The sequence below is a fragment of the Bos mutus genome, chromosome 7 (assembly GCF_027580195.1).
Source record: "Bos mutus isolate GX-2022 chromosome 7, NWIPB_WYAK_1.1, whole genome shotgun sequence".
NCBI classification, from domain to species: Eukaryota; Metazoa; Chordata; class Mammalia; order Artiodactyla; family Bovidae; genus Bos; species Bos mutus.
Window position 1 is genome coordinate 3229892 of NC_091623.1, and position 14557 is coordinate 3244448.

General features: G+C 43.2%; 1 protein-coding gene and 1 non-coding gene across 2 annotated transcripts in view; both read right to left on the reverse strand.

Moving 5' to 3' along the window:
* The window catches only part of C1QTNF2 (C1q and TNF related 2), a 61972-nt gene that overhangs the window by 40399 nt on the left and 7016 nt on the right, over positions 1-14557 (reverse strand). The window lies entirely within an intron of this gene.
* TRNAS-GGA (transfer RNA serine (anticodon GGA)) lies at positions 11744-11814 on the reverse strand. The gene has a single exon. It is a non-coding gene; the product is annotated as a tRNA-Ser (tRNA).

The following is a 14557-nucleotide window of genomic DNA, read 5'->3' on the forward strand; positions in this document are numbered from 1 at the left end:
ACATGATATATTAAAAACCTTTAATAAACAGTTAGATATAATTTCTGGATCTAATTTACTTGATACTATTACTAATGCCAGGAAAATCCCATGGATGGAGGGCCTGGTAGGCTCCAGTCCATGGCGTTGCTAAGAGTTGGGCACGACTGAGCGACTTAGCAGCAGCAGCAGCGTTACTAATGGTATATCCTCTCTAAATCCTCTTAAACAGAACAAGGCCTATGGATATTGAATTATGTTAACCTGTGCTATAATTTTAATTGTTTTCTTTTGCTTCTGTGTAGTCTGGAGAAGAACAGCGAGATGACAACAACATCACCAACAAAAATTAGCCTTTCTTACAATTACTTCGCTTGCTGAAAAAAAAAGGGGGAGATGTAGGAAGCAAGTACAAGAGAGAAAAAGCAGACCCCAGGAAAGGCATGCAAAAGCATTATCAATCTTGCAGACAAGATACCTCAAGACATATGACTCCTGGATTAAGTCCAGAGGGAACAGAAAAACATCTTGAAAGCAGGATGTGTGCCTGGAGGTGGGAAGCCATCAGGCTGTTCCATGACCTGGCGTCTCTGAGTCAAATGTGTTTTGTATCTGGAGCTTTGTTATTTAGACAGCAACATAGATTGTTAGTTAAAAGTAAATCTTTCTTAATCTTCATGTCACATTCCTAGCCTATGTGTAACAGCCATATGGCTCCATATGCTTCTGAGAGCACGTTCTCCCTTGCACGTACTCCCCTGCCTGAAAACATCTAATAAAGCTGACTTGATCAGTTTGGGCACCTTCACCTCGGAGCGGTGTTGGTCCCCTGACCCTTGCTTTCAATTCTTGTGTCTTTCTTATTCTTTTGCCGTATCGCGCTTTCAGGAAACCCTGGCTTGTTGAGCCAGACTCGACAGGTACACTGGGGGACCCAAGTGGCTGCTGGAATAACAGTGACTACAAGGACTGTGGGGTGAGATGCCTCCTTCTGAATGCTCTGGAGTGCTTACAGAAAGAAAACACACTCAGCCCTTTAACATCTCAGCTCAAGTCCCAATCAGAGAACTAGAGAGGGTCTATGACAGCCCCTAAAGGTATCCCAGATCCATCAGAGTTACTAACTCAGACACAGGATTTCATTGTGAAGGTTGCAGAATTTAATGTAGATTGAGTTCACAGCTGATGTCCCACAGTGAAAGTCAGGATGAGGATTGGGGAAGTGTCCTCTGGACTTGGAATGAGGACGTCCAGGTGGACTCAGATGAAACTGAGAATCTTAACCCCTAAGTCACTCTGAGCCTTCCCCTTCTGTGTCTGAGATTGGGCTTCCTTTGCTTGAAGTCCCTGGAATAGCCTCACCTGAGACAGGTGACTGAAGGAGACACCTATACTCTTTAAGCCCTACCTTACTGCTCTTCGCTGCCACTAGACCCATAACTAGGGTCAGATCCAGCACATTCCAAGGCAACAAGTACAAAGTCTGAACCTGGAGAAAGAATGTATAATCCAAAAGAACTACAAGATTTTTCTAATTTATATAGGCAGAAACCTGGTGAATAGATGTGGGAATGGGATTCTAGGAGCGTTAGACCAAAAAAGGCGGGATATAACAGGCCAAAGGCACTGATTGGGTATACTTATCAGGGATTCTGGACTTAATATGTTAGCTTGTGTAAGCATTCACTTACTTGGAGAACTTGGACTGAACAGTGACCTACATATAATGAGTTTGAGATCCCAGAACTTCCCTGGCACAATGAAGAGAAAGGAATTCAGTGATCTGGGGAGACAGAAATGTTGGTAAACTTGTATGTATGACCTTTGAACTTCCCTCACCCACTACCCCCAGTGCTATATGATTCAAGAGGGCCCAGAGGACACCCCTTCCCTGAGATACTGAGCAATACATAAGTGAGGAGATCACCGATATCCTCAGAAATCCCTGCGGTGGCTGTTCTCTGTGGGCTGGTAGAAGGTGCTGCCACTGAGATGAGTTCATGGATTTTGGTGGGGTCGACAGGATCCTGGAGTAGCGAGGGCCACGTGGCAATGTTCCATCATGAGGGAAAAGGTGGATGCACTTAGAGCACAGCAGAGACAAAATGGAAATCAGACTGTTTTGACCCACAGGGATTGTTGATAGTAGCTGTGGTGGTTAATTTTATGTGTTGACTTGGCTGGGTCACCAGGTGCCCAGATATTTGGTCCAACATTATTCTGTGTGTTTCTGTGAGGGTGTTTTTGGATGAGATGAATATTTGGGATGAGGCGGGCTTTGAGTAAAGCAGACTGTTCTTCAAAATGTGGGTGGACCTCATCCAGTCAGCTGGAAACCTGAACAGAACAAAAAGACTACCCTCAAGCAAGAGATCATTCTGTAAATGGCTGTCCTTGGACTGGAACTGCAGCATTGGCTCTCCTGGCCCTATGGTCTACTGGCTCACCCTGTAGACTTTGGACTTGGCAGCCTCCATAACTGTGTGAAACAATTCCTATCATTAATCAATCAATAGTACTGATTCTGTTTCTCTAGAGAACCCTGACTAAAACAGCAGCGAAATGGTACGGCACATCTAGGAATGGAATAGATAGACAGTCTAGTAAAGCACTGCTTGATCTTTATAACAGAAAAAGCACAAGGTCTGATGCCCAGAAATCCGATTAAAGTCACTATGGAGAGAATCAGAATCTCTCCTCCAGTTTCTAGACCTAAGTCAGTTGTCAGATCCAGAGTCCCTGGTTTGAAGGACATGTTGAGTTCCCTTAAGAACTCCACAAGGCTTCCCTGGTGGCTCAGTGGTAAAGAATCTGCCTGCCAATGCAGGATGCCGGTTTGACACTGATCTGGGAAGATCCCCCATGCCGCAGAACAACTAAGCCTGGAAGCTGCAGCTATTTAAGCTTGTGCACCCTAGAGCCTGTGCTCCACAAGAGAAGCCACTTCAGTGAGAAGCCTTCACACTGCAAAAAATAGCCCCCACCCTCAGCAACTAAAGAAACACCCGTGCAGCAATGAAGACCCAGCACAGCCGAAAAAAATTTTTTTAATTTAAAAAAAAAGAACACCACAACACTGCCACAAGTATATACTAGAGACTTCCTTCAATACTTCCTCAGAGACCTGTAGTCTTTAATAGGTGACTTAGTATTATGAAAAAAGGAAATCCTCAGATCTTTTAGGGATTAAATAATAGGCACTCACCCTGAATTAAGGCTAATTCCTGGGACCAAAGTACTGCAATGGTCGTCCAGTTGCAGTGAGAACTGGTGGTGGTCAGGTAATGAGAGGAGTATTGGCCCAGGCTAAAATCACAGAGAGCCTAGCAGGTCTGTGAACCCAGTGGTTATATCTCTAGTTTGTGAATATGTAATTGGAATAGACGTTCTCAATTCCTGGCAGAATCCTGATTCACTCTCTGATCCATGGAGTGAGGGCTATTACGATAAAGAGGGCCAAGTAGAAGTCTCTAGAAAGTCCCTTCCCCATCAGGGTGTGTGTGTTTAGTCTCTCAGTTGTGTCCTACTCTTTGCCGCCCCATGGACTGTAACCCGCCAGGCTCCTCTGTCCATGGGATTCTCCAGGCAAGAATACTGGAGGGGGTTGCCATGCCCTTCTACAATATATCTTCCTGACCCAGGGATCTGAACAAGAGTCTCCTGCATTGCAGGCGGATTCTTTACCAGCTGAGCCACCAGGGAAGCCCCTCCCTACCAGATTAGTAAACCAAAATCAGTTACCACATTTCTGGAGGAAAGTGAAGAGATTAGTGTCACTATCATAGGCTTAATTGGAGAAGGCAGTGGCAACTCCAGTACTCTTCCCTGGGAAATCCCATGGACGGAGGAGCCTGGTGGGCTGCCGTCTATGGGGTCGGACAGAGTTGGACACGACTGACATGACTCAGCAGCAGCAGCAGCAGCAGCAGCATAGGCTTAATATGTATCACATCCCCATTTAAATTCACCTGCTTTTCCTGTGCATAACGTTGTTGGATCTGGACAATGACTATGGATTACTGTAAACTGCACAGATGATGACTCAAATTGCAGCAACTGTTTCAGATGTGTAACTCTACCAAAGAGAATCAGCATAACCCTTGGCATATACCAGTAGTGATCTGGCAAATGCTTTTGCCCCTCTATACCAACTTAACTCAGATGACCATTATATCTACTACTGTGGGCAAGAATCCCTTAGAAGAAATGGAGTAGCCCTCATAGGCAACAAAAGAGTCCGAAATACAGTACTTGGATGCAGTCCCCAAAATGACAGAACGATCTCTGTTCGTTTCCAAGGCAAACCATTCAATATCACAATAATCCAAGTCTATGCACTTATGCACTGACCAGTAATGCTGAAAAAGCTGAAGCTGAATGGTTCTATGAAGACCTACAGGACCATCTAGAACTAACACCCCCAAAAGATGTCCTTTTCATTATAGGGGACTGGAATGCAAAAGTAGGAAGTCAAGAGATACTTGGAGTAACAGGCAAATTTGGCCTTGGAGTACAAAATGAAGCAGAGCAAAGGCTAACAGAGTTTTGCCAGGAGAATGCACTGGTCATAGCAAACACCCTCTTCCAAAAACACAAAAGAAGACTCTATACATGGACATCACCAGATGGTCAATACCGAAATCAGATTGTTTATATTCTTTGCAGTCAAAGATGGAGAAGCTCTATACAGTCAGCAAAAACAAGATGGGGAGCTGACTATGGCTCAGATCATGAACTACTTATGGCCAAATTCAGACTTAAACTGAAGAAAGTAAGGAAAACCACTAACCATTCAAGTATGACCTAAATCTAATCCCTTACAATTATACAGTGGAAGTGACAAACAGATTCAAGGGATTAGATTTGACAGAGTGCCTGAAGAATATGGACAGAGGTTTGTGACATTGTACAGGAGGCAGTGATCAAGATGATCCCCAAGAAAAAGAAATGAAAGAAGGCAAAATGGTTGTCTGAGGAGGCCTTACAAATAGCTGAGAAAAGAAGAGGAGCGAAAGGCAAAGGAGAAAAGGAAAGATACACCCATCTGAATACAGAGTTCTGAAGAACAGCAAGGAAAGATAAGAAAGCCTTCCTCAGTGATCAATGCAAAGAAAGAGAGGAAAACAACAGAATGGGAAAGACTAGAGATCTCTTCAAGAAAATTAGAGATACCAAGGGAACATTTCACGCAAAGAGGGGCACAATAAAGGACAGAATGGTAGGGGATACCATTCTGAAGCAGAGGATATCAAGAAGAGGTGGCAAGAATACACAGAACTATATAAAAAAGATCTTCATGACCCAGATAACCACGATGGTGTGATCACTCACCTAGAGCCAGACATCCTGGAATGCAAAGTCAAGTGGGCCTTAGGGAGCATCATTATGAACAAAGCTAGTGGAGGTGATGGAATTCCAGTTAAGCTATTTCAAATCCTGAAAGATGATGCTGTGAAAGTGCTGCACTCAATATGCCAGCAAATTTGGAAAACTCAGCAGTGGCCACAGGATTGGAAAAGGTCAGTTTTTACTCCAATCCCAAAGAAAGGCAATGCCAAAGAATGCTCAAACTACCGCACAATTGCACTCATCTCACACGCTAGCAAAATAATGCTTAAAATTCTCCAAGCCAAGCTTCAACAGTATGTGAACCATGAACTTCCAGATGTTCAAGCTGGATTTAGAAAAGGCAGAGGAACCAGAGATCAAATTGCCAACATCCGCTGGATCATCGAAAAAGCAAGAGAGTTCCAGAAAAACATCTACTTCTGCTTTATTGACTATACCAAAGCCTTTACTGTGTGGATCACAACACACTATGGAAAATTGTTAAAGAGATGGGAATACGAGACCACCTTACCTGCCTCCTGAGAAATCCGTATGCAGGTCAAAAGGCAACAGTTAGAACTGGACATGGAACAACAGACTGGTTCCAAATCGGGAAAGGAGTACATCAAGACTGTATGTTATCACCCTGCTTATTTAACTTATATGCAGAGTACATCATGCGAAATGCTGGGCTGGATGAAGCACAAGCTGGAATCAAGATTGCTAGGAGAAATATCAATAACCTCAGATATGCAGATGACACCACCCTTATGGCAGAAAGCAAAGAAGAACTAAAGAGCCTCTTGATGAAAGTGAAAGAGGAGAGTGAAAAAGTAGGCTTAAAACTCAACATTCAGAAAACTAAGATCATGGCATCCGGTCCCATCACTTCATAGCAAATAGATGGGGAAACAATGGAAAGAGTGAGAGACTTTATTTTTGGGGGCTCCCCAAATCACTGCAGATGGTGACTGCAGCCATGAAATTAAAAGATGCTTGATCCTTGGAAGAAAAGCTATGACCAACCTACACAGCATATTAAAAAGCAGAGACATTACTTTACCAACAAAAGTCCATCTAGTCATAGCTATAGTTTTTCCAGTAGTCATGTATGGATGTGAGAGTTGGACTATAAAGAAAGCTGAACACCAAAGAATGGATCCTTTCGAACGGTGGTGTTGGAGAATACTCTTGAGAGTCCTTTGGACTGCAAGGAAATCCAACCAGTCAATCCTAAAGAGATCAGTCCTGGGTGTTCATTGGAAGGACTGATGCTGAAGCTGAAACTCCAATACTTTGGTCACCTAATGCAGAGAACTGACTCATTTGAAAAGACCCTGATGCTGGGAAAGATTGAAGGCAGGAGGAGAAGGGGGCAACAGAAGATGAGATGGTTGGATGGCATCACCGACTCAATGGACACGAGTTTGAGCAAGCTCTGGGAGTCAGTGATGGACAGGGAAGCCTGGCGCACTTCAGTTCATGGGGTCGCAGAGAGTCGGACACGACTGAGTGACTGAACTGAAATCAATTTCAGTGAATACCACAAGGAAGTTGTTTTCACCTTGCAGAACCAAGAGATCACCTTCACAGTTGTGCCCTAGGGCTACATCGACTTCAGTTCAGTTCAGTCGCTCAGTCGTGTTCAACTCTTTGTGACCCCATGAATCGCAGCACACCAGGCCTCCCTGTCCATCACCAAATCCCTCCCAGAGTTCACTCAGACTCACGTCCATCGAGTCGGTGATGCCATCCAGCCATCTCATCCTCTGTCGTCCCCTTTTCCTCCTGCCCCCAATCCCTCCCAGCATCAGAGTCTTTTCCAATGAGTCAGCTCTTCGTATGAGGTGGCCAAAGTACTGGAGCTTCAGCTTTAGCATCATTTTTTCCAAAGAACACCCAGGGCTGATCTCCTTTAGAATGGACTGGTTGGATCTCCTTGCAGTCCAAGGGACTCTCAGGAGTCTTCTCCAACACCACAGTTCAAAAGCATCAATTCTTTGGCGCTCAGCTTTCTTCACAGTCCAACTCTCACATCCATACATGACCACTGGAAAAACCATAGCCTTGACTAGACGGACCTTTGTTGGCAAAGTAATGTCTCTGCTTTCAACATTGACTTCAGTTCAGTTCAGTTCAGTTCAGTCGCTCAGTCGTGTCCGACTCTTTGCAACCCCATGAATAGCAGCACGCCAGGCCTCCCCGTCCATCACCATCCCCTGGAGTTCACTCAACATCAACTTAATGTCTGCAATAATCTAATCTGCAGAGATTTTGATGATTTTGCCATTTCACAGATCATCAAATTTGTCCCCCTCACTGATGACTTACAGAAGGATCTGATAAGAACGCAGAAGAAACTACTTTAGATGCCTTAGTAAAATGCATATGAGTCAGAGAGTGGAAGATAAACCTCATAAAAATTCGGGGACTCATCCACATTGGTGAAGTTTCTAATGTGCTAATGGTCTGGAGTATGTTGCAAAAGTCTATTCCTTTTTTAAAAAATTATCTTAAAAAAATAAAATAAATAAATAAGTAAACAAAATAAATAAATAAGTAAACAAAAAGCAAAAAATTGTCTTTTTTTAGTTGAAATATATTTTTACATAACATTGTAAATTGGGACTTCCCTGGCAGTTCAGTGGTTAAGACTTTGCCTTCCGAGGCAATCAATCCCTGGTGGGGGAGCTAAGATTCAATATGTCTCTAGGCCAAAAACCAAAACATAAAACAGAAACAATATTAACAAATTCAATAAAGACTTTAAAAATGTTCTACATTTTAAAAAAATCTTTAAAAAATAACATTATCAGTTTAAGGCTTACAACATGTTGATCTGACACATTTATAAATTATGATTGCCATTGTAGTGATGTTAGCACCTCTGTCCTGTCACATAATTATCGTTTCCTTTTGGCGGTGCAATAATTAAGATCGAGTTGCTTAACAAGCTGATGATTGTAACACAACACTGCTGTCTGTACTGCACTAGTCCTTACAAGGGACCTCTCTTGCCACTACAACAGAGGCACAATGCTTGATGGGCCTTTTTGGCTTTTAGAGGCAACATACAGCACATTTAGGTGTTATTCTGACCCACAACATGGCCAGGTTGAGTGGAGACCTGAGTGCCAAAACGTTCTGCAACAAGCCCATGCTGTAGTGCTTGCTACTCCACCACCCGAGACCCAGCAGATCCAGCGGCACCCGAATGTGGCAAGTAAGGCTTCTGTGTGGGTTCTTTGGCAAATGCCAGTAGGGGAATGGAAGCATAGACCCTGAGGATTTTGGAGCAAGTCCACACCTTCTCTTTTTTTCACACCCTCTTTTGAAGATTGCTATTCTCCTTTTGAGAAATAGATCTTGGTTTGCTACTAGGCCCTGTCAGAAGTGAACACCTGACCATGGGATTGGGTGCTGTATGATCTAGCAAGTCATAAATTGGAGCGTGCACAGCAGTCATCTCCTGTGAGCTGGAAATGGTATACAAGGGGTAGAGATCAGGCAGGTTGGGAAGGCATAAGCAAGTTGCTTGAAGAGGTAACTCAGCTCCTGTGACAATTACTCTTCCTGAAAGCCTTCCTTTCCTCTCAGTCTGTAACTCCTGGCCGTGTGGGGAGTTCCTTAGGACTAGTTGACTAGGAGGAAGTAATTTAGGTCTGGTTTACAGTTTATTCTGCCCAATATGCTAGAATCAGCTGGTTGCTGAAAAAACTTCTGTAGCAGTACAATTCCAATCAGGTATGTCTATGAAAGATTCTACTGAAGGGAATCTTCTCAGGGAGCAGAATTTTGAGCAGTACATTTGATTGTCTATGCTGTCTAAATTGAGCATGATCCAGAAGTATGGATCTAAACTCTAGTATTCAAGGTCAGTTACTCATTTTTTAAAAAAAAAATTTATTTATTTGGCTGCACCGGGTCTTAGTTGCAGCACACAGAATCTTTAGTTTTGGCATGTGGCATCTAGTCCCCTGACCAGGAATTGAACCCAGGTCCCCTGCATAGGGCTTCCCTGGTGGCTCAGATGGTAAAGAGTCTGCCTGCAATGTGGGAGACTTGGGTTCAATCCCTGGGTCAGGAAGATCCCCTGGAGAAGGAAATCACTACCCATTCCAGTGTTCTTGCCTGGAAAATCCTGTGGACAGAGGAGCCTTGCAGGCTACAGTCCATGGGATTGCAAAGAGTCAGACAAGACTGAGCGACTTCACTTTCTTTCCTTTTTTTCACCCCTGCATTGGAAGCATGGAGTTTTAGCCACTGGACCACCAGGGAAGTCTCACTCGTGGTATGATGGATGGTGAGGGTCTTGGAAAGAAAAGACATAGAAGACAAGTGACAAAGGGTCTGGGGGTGAGATATATGGAAGGACCTCTCAGTGGACAGAGTTGAAGGTTATTGTGCTCTGGGAGAATGTTCACCAAAGGACTGTGCAAACCTGAGAATACACTCTGAAGACATACAACTACGGGGAACACAATTAACCAAAGCCCTAGCTGCTGCCCTCTAATGCATACCACTGTACCTGGGCTGGTTCACACTTCCCATGAGCTGTTCCCAGCAAGTGACTGAGAGAGGCAGGGATACTCAGTTCAGTTCAATTGCTCAGTCATGTCTGACTCTTTGTGACCCTATGGACTGCAGCACGCCAGGCTTCCCTGTCCATCACCAGCTCCTGGAGCTTACTCAAACTCATGTCCATTGAGTTGGTGATGCCATCCAACCATCTCATCCTCTGTTGTCCCCTTCTCCTCCCGCCTTCAATCTTTCCCAGAATCAGGGTCTTTTCCAATGAGGTAGTTCTTTGCATCAGGTTGCAGTTTCAGCTTCAGCATCAGTCCTTCCAATGAATATTCAGGGTTGATTTCCTTTTGGATGGACTGGCTGGATCTTCTTGCAGTCCAAGGGACTCTCAAGAGTCTTCTCCAACACCACAGTTCAAAAGCATCAATTCTTCTGTGCTCAGCTTCCTTTGTAGTTCAACTCTCACATCCATACATGACTACTGGAAAACCAGAGCTTTGACTAGATGGACCTTTGTTGGTAATGTCTCTGCTTTTTAATATGCTGTGTAGGTTGGTCATAGCTTTTATTCCAAGGAGCAAGTGTCTTTTAATTTCATGGCTGCAGTAACCATCTGCAGTGATTTTGGAGCCCCCCAAAAATAAAGTCTCTCACTGTTTCCATTGTTTCCCCATCTATTTGCTATGAAGTGATGGGACTGGATGCCATGATCTTAGTTTTCTGAATATTGAGTTTTAAGCCAGCTTTTTCACCCTCCTCTTTCACTTTCATCAACAGCAGGCCTATTCCTGTGACAGCTGCCTTTGGCTCGAGGACTTCCTATTGGCCTTGCTGAACCTACATTAATGAAGAGGAAGCTCTCAGTAATCAAGAGGACAAGATGATGTACTTTGCAGTGATTAGTCAGCCTTTCTCCAATCATCCTAATCCCCATGGGCCACGTACAGCAATGGCCACACTGGCCAAGAATGGAGGCTCAACAACATGGATCTCCCTCCTCCCTGTCCCACTGAGTGCCTGAGCTGCCAATTGCAGAGACCAATACTTAGCCCCAAACATGGGCACCTGGTGATAGACTTATTACATTAGATTCCTTCTATCATGGAAGAGGCAGCTGCTTAGTCTCACTGGAAAAAGACACACCATCTGGATGTAGCTTTGTCTTCAGTGCCTCTGCCAGCCTTATTGTGTTGTTGTATCCTGCACCACACTGAACCTTATCAAGCAGCAGCAAAGGAGTGTGTGTTAATCTGCTTGGGCTGCCATAAGAAAATACCATAGACTGACTGGCTTAACCAACAGAGACTCTTCAGTTATGGAGGCCAACAAATCTGAGATCAAGGTGTGGCAAGATAGGTTTCATTCTGACCTCCTTTCTTGGCTTGTAGGAGGCTGCCACCTTTCTGTGTGCCCACATGACTTTTGTGCACCAGAGATACAGAGCCAAGACTTTCATAAAGGCATTAATCCCATTGGGCCAGGCTTCCACACTCATGACTTCATCTAAACCCAACTTACCTCCCAAAGGCCACATCTTCAAATATTATGCATTGGGGGTTATGACTTCACCATATGAATTTGGGAGTGGACACAGACATTCATAACAGAGTGTAGCAACAGATTGACACCTATGGAATTTATTGGTCGTGTCATGTACTTGATCGCTCAGAAGCACCTAGTCTGTTAGAATGACAGAATGATCTACTTAATACTGTTACTTACAACTGGGAAAAACTAATCTAAAAGCTAAGGTTCTTATAGGATGCAATTATGCTTTGTGAAGTGAAGTCGCTCAATTGTGTCCAACTCTTTGCGACCCCATGGACTGTAGCCTACCAGGCTCCTCCCTTCATGGGATTCTCCAGGCAAGAGTACTGGAGTGGGTTGCCATTTCCTTCTCCAGGGGATCTTCCCTACCCAGGGATCGAACCCGGGTCTATGCGTTCCAGGCAGACGCTTTAACCTCTGAGCCACCAGGGAAGCCCCAATTATGCTTTGTATTGGTCACCAATGAATATACTTTTATCCACCAAGCCAAAATACATTAGTCTGGGAATCAGGGGGTGAGCACCTAATAATTCACAGAATTTTTGCTTCCCATTGCTGTGACTGTGACTCCCTTGGTTCCCAAAGGAGGAAATGTTTTCACCAAGGGACCCAACAGTGTTTCTACTGAATTGGGAGTTGAAACTCTACTGACCTTATTTGGCTTGTGCTGTTGGGGTTAATGCCAGTGGGCCTGAAATTGGTCTGGTCAAGGCATGGCATATCCTGATGAATAGTGTTGTTTTGTAACCATGTATCTGAGGAGTTTTAGGGTGGTTTTTTTTTTTATTGTTTATTGTAACAGTGAGATAGATGATTTATACCTGGAGACTTCTTTTTTGCCCACTCAAGCCCACACAAAAAAGTTGGTTGTTGGGGCTAGTTTTTAGGCAACAGAATAATTCAACGGCACTGTTACTAAATGTGAGGAGTTAAGACTTCTGTTTCCTCATTCTGGGGAGAAGGTAAAGCATCTTTATTTGTACAGAGGATGGTGGGCTGCAGTGCATGGGGTCGCTAAGAGTCGGACACAACTGAGCGACTTAACTCTCACTTTTCACTTTCCTGCATTGGAGAAGGAAATGGCAACCGACTCCAGTGTTCTTGCCTGGAGAACCCCAGGGACAGGGGAGCCTTGTGGGCTGACATCTATGGGGTCACACAGAGTCGGACACGACTGAAGTGACTTAGCAGCAGCAGCAGCAGTTACATCTTACGAGAGCCACAAAGCTATGTTCATTGTATAGAGATTCAATTATGGATAGAAGGATGAGCAGCCAAAAAGATGGGCTGTGCTGGTTACTAAGTTATTGTCTTTCAGCTTCAAAGACAATAGACAATCTCTAATAGTAGACAACCTCTCTACTTCCTGTCACTTGCTTTGTCATGCTGGGGCTGGGATCTCACAAAGTACACTTCTTTATCACCCAGCTTTCTGTTAGGCCCCGTAAATAAGGGGTAAACAAGAGACATGGTAGAAATCTAGAGGAAGGACCAGGGACTTGCTCCTTCCTCTTTTGCTTCCTACTGCTGATGACATCATCTGTGCAGTGATTCTTCACCCTGGCAGTGAGAGTTAGTTTAGGAGCAGCAGTTGGTTTAGGTTTTCAGTGTTTTCTGGAGCCAGCCTCATTATACATGCTTAGAGAGAGCAGCACCAGCTGGCTGGCACACATTCTTAAGACTTTTGAGCTCCTAAGACATTAATACCAGTCAGGGCCTCTTCCCCAGACACCCGAGTCTCATTTCCAAGGGATCCCTCATTCAAGCTTGTGTTTTAATAATGTCAGCCTCTTTTCTTGTTTAACTAGCCCTATTGATGTTAGCTGTTTTGTGCATTTATTATCTCTGTGACACCTCAGTATCCCCTTTTGCCTTTCCAGTTATCTAGTAGCAGGTCAGTGATTCTTCACTGTGGATACTATTTAAAAATGGGTACAGTTTCTGTTCTTACTGGACCCTGTTGGATACAGGGACACCTATACATTTATATAAACAGATAACTATAGCAAAATGTTAACAGTTTTTGAATCTAGAAAATAACCATATGGGTGTCCACTGTATTACTCGTCCAACTTTTTGGTATGTTTGAGACCTTTCATAATACAGCATTAGAGATAAAGGTCTCTTACCAGAATAAAAAAGTAAACCTGATAAAGGGTGAAAGTGTCCAAAATTCTAGGTTACGTCTTTTGTTAGTAGAAGGAAATGATACATAAGAACTGTGATTGCTCCAGAAACCAAGCTGATGCCATTACCAAAAAGAAAAAAAAAAACAACAAAAAGTCTATTTTTCTATTTATATCTAGGAAAGGGTCTACTATGTCATACCATCAAAATTCAAATTAAGCAGATGAAATATGACCTCTGTAGAAAAAAATGAAAAGGTTCCCTAGGGAAAACTTGTCCAATTGTTTCATCTTATAGGGGACAAGTAAGAGTTGTCCAAAATTGATAGCAAAATTAATGGAGTAAAAACTTTCCTATTAGCCATTCATAAAAGTAAGACTGGAAACCAAGTATATGAAGTAAGTCTCTTGGTTGCATGTGACAGGAAACTGCAGAAGAGGGAATTAGTTTATAGAACTAAAAAGTTAAAAAAGTATAATGCATTTAGGTGCGGAAGCAACGTTGTAAGGAACCTCTTTCCTTTTCTTGGCTTTGTCTCTGCTGGCTCCACCCTCTGGCAGGGAAGTTGACAACTGGAAGCTCCAGACTCACACCACTTTTCTAAAGATGTTGAAAATCAGATATTTGGGGAAATTGTAATGAGAGTAAGTTTGCTTTTAACCAATCATCCACTAAGAGTGACATCTGCTGGTTATAAAATTATGTCTTTATACTTTATACATCTTGGCTTTTTGCAATTATCAATGACCTCATATTGTGAAAATACAAGAAAAAAATTATTTCTTCCTTGGAAGAAAAAGAAACAACATATAGGACTTAAACCTGCCAATATATGTACCACTGAAGATTTTTTAAATTAAAAAAAGAAGAAATTCAAGTTTTCATTTTAGCAGACACTGCAGTCTCTTTCATTTGATCAGAGGAAAATGAACTGTTACAGAATTTAAAAAAGAATGAAGAACTTTGTTAGCCGTTGCCTTCAGAATGTCCTTTGGATTTTTGTTACAGAGCAGAAATTAATGAATGTAGTCTAAGAGAAAATTCTAGT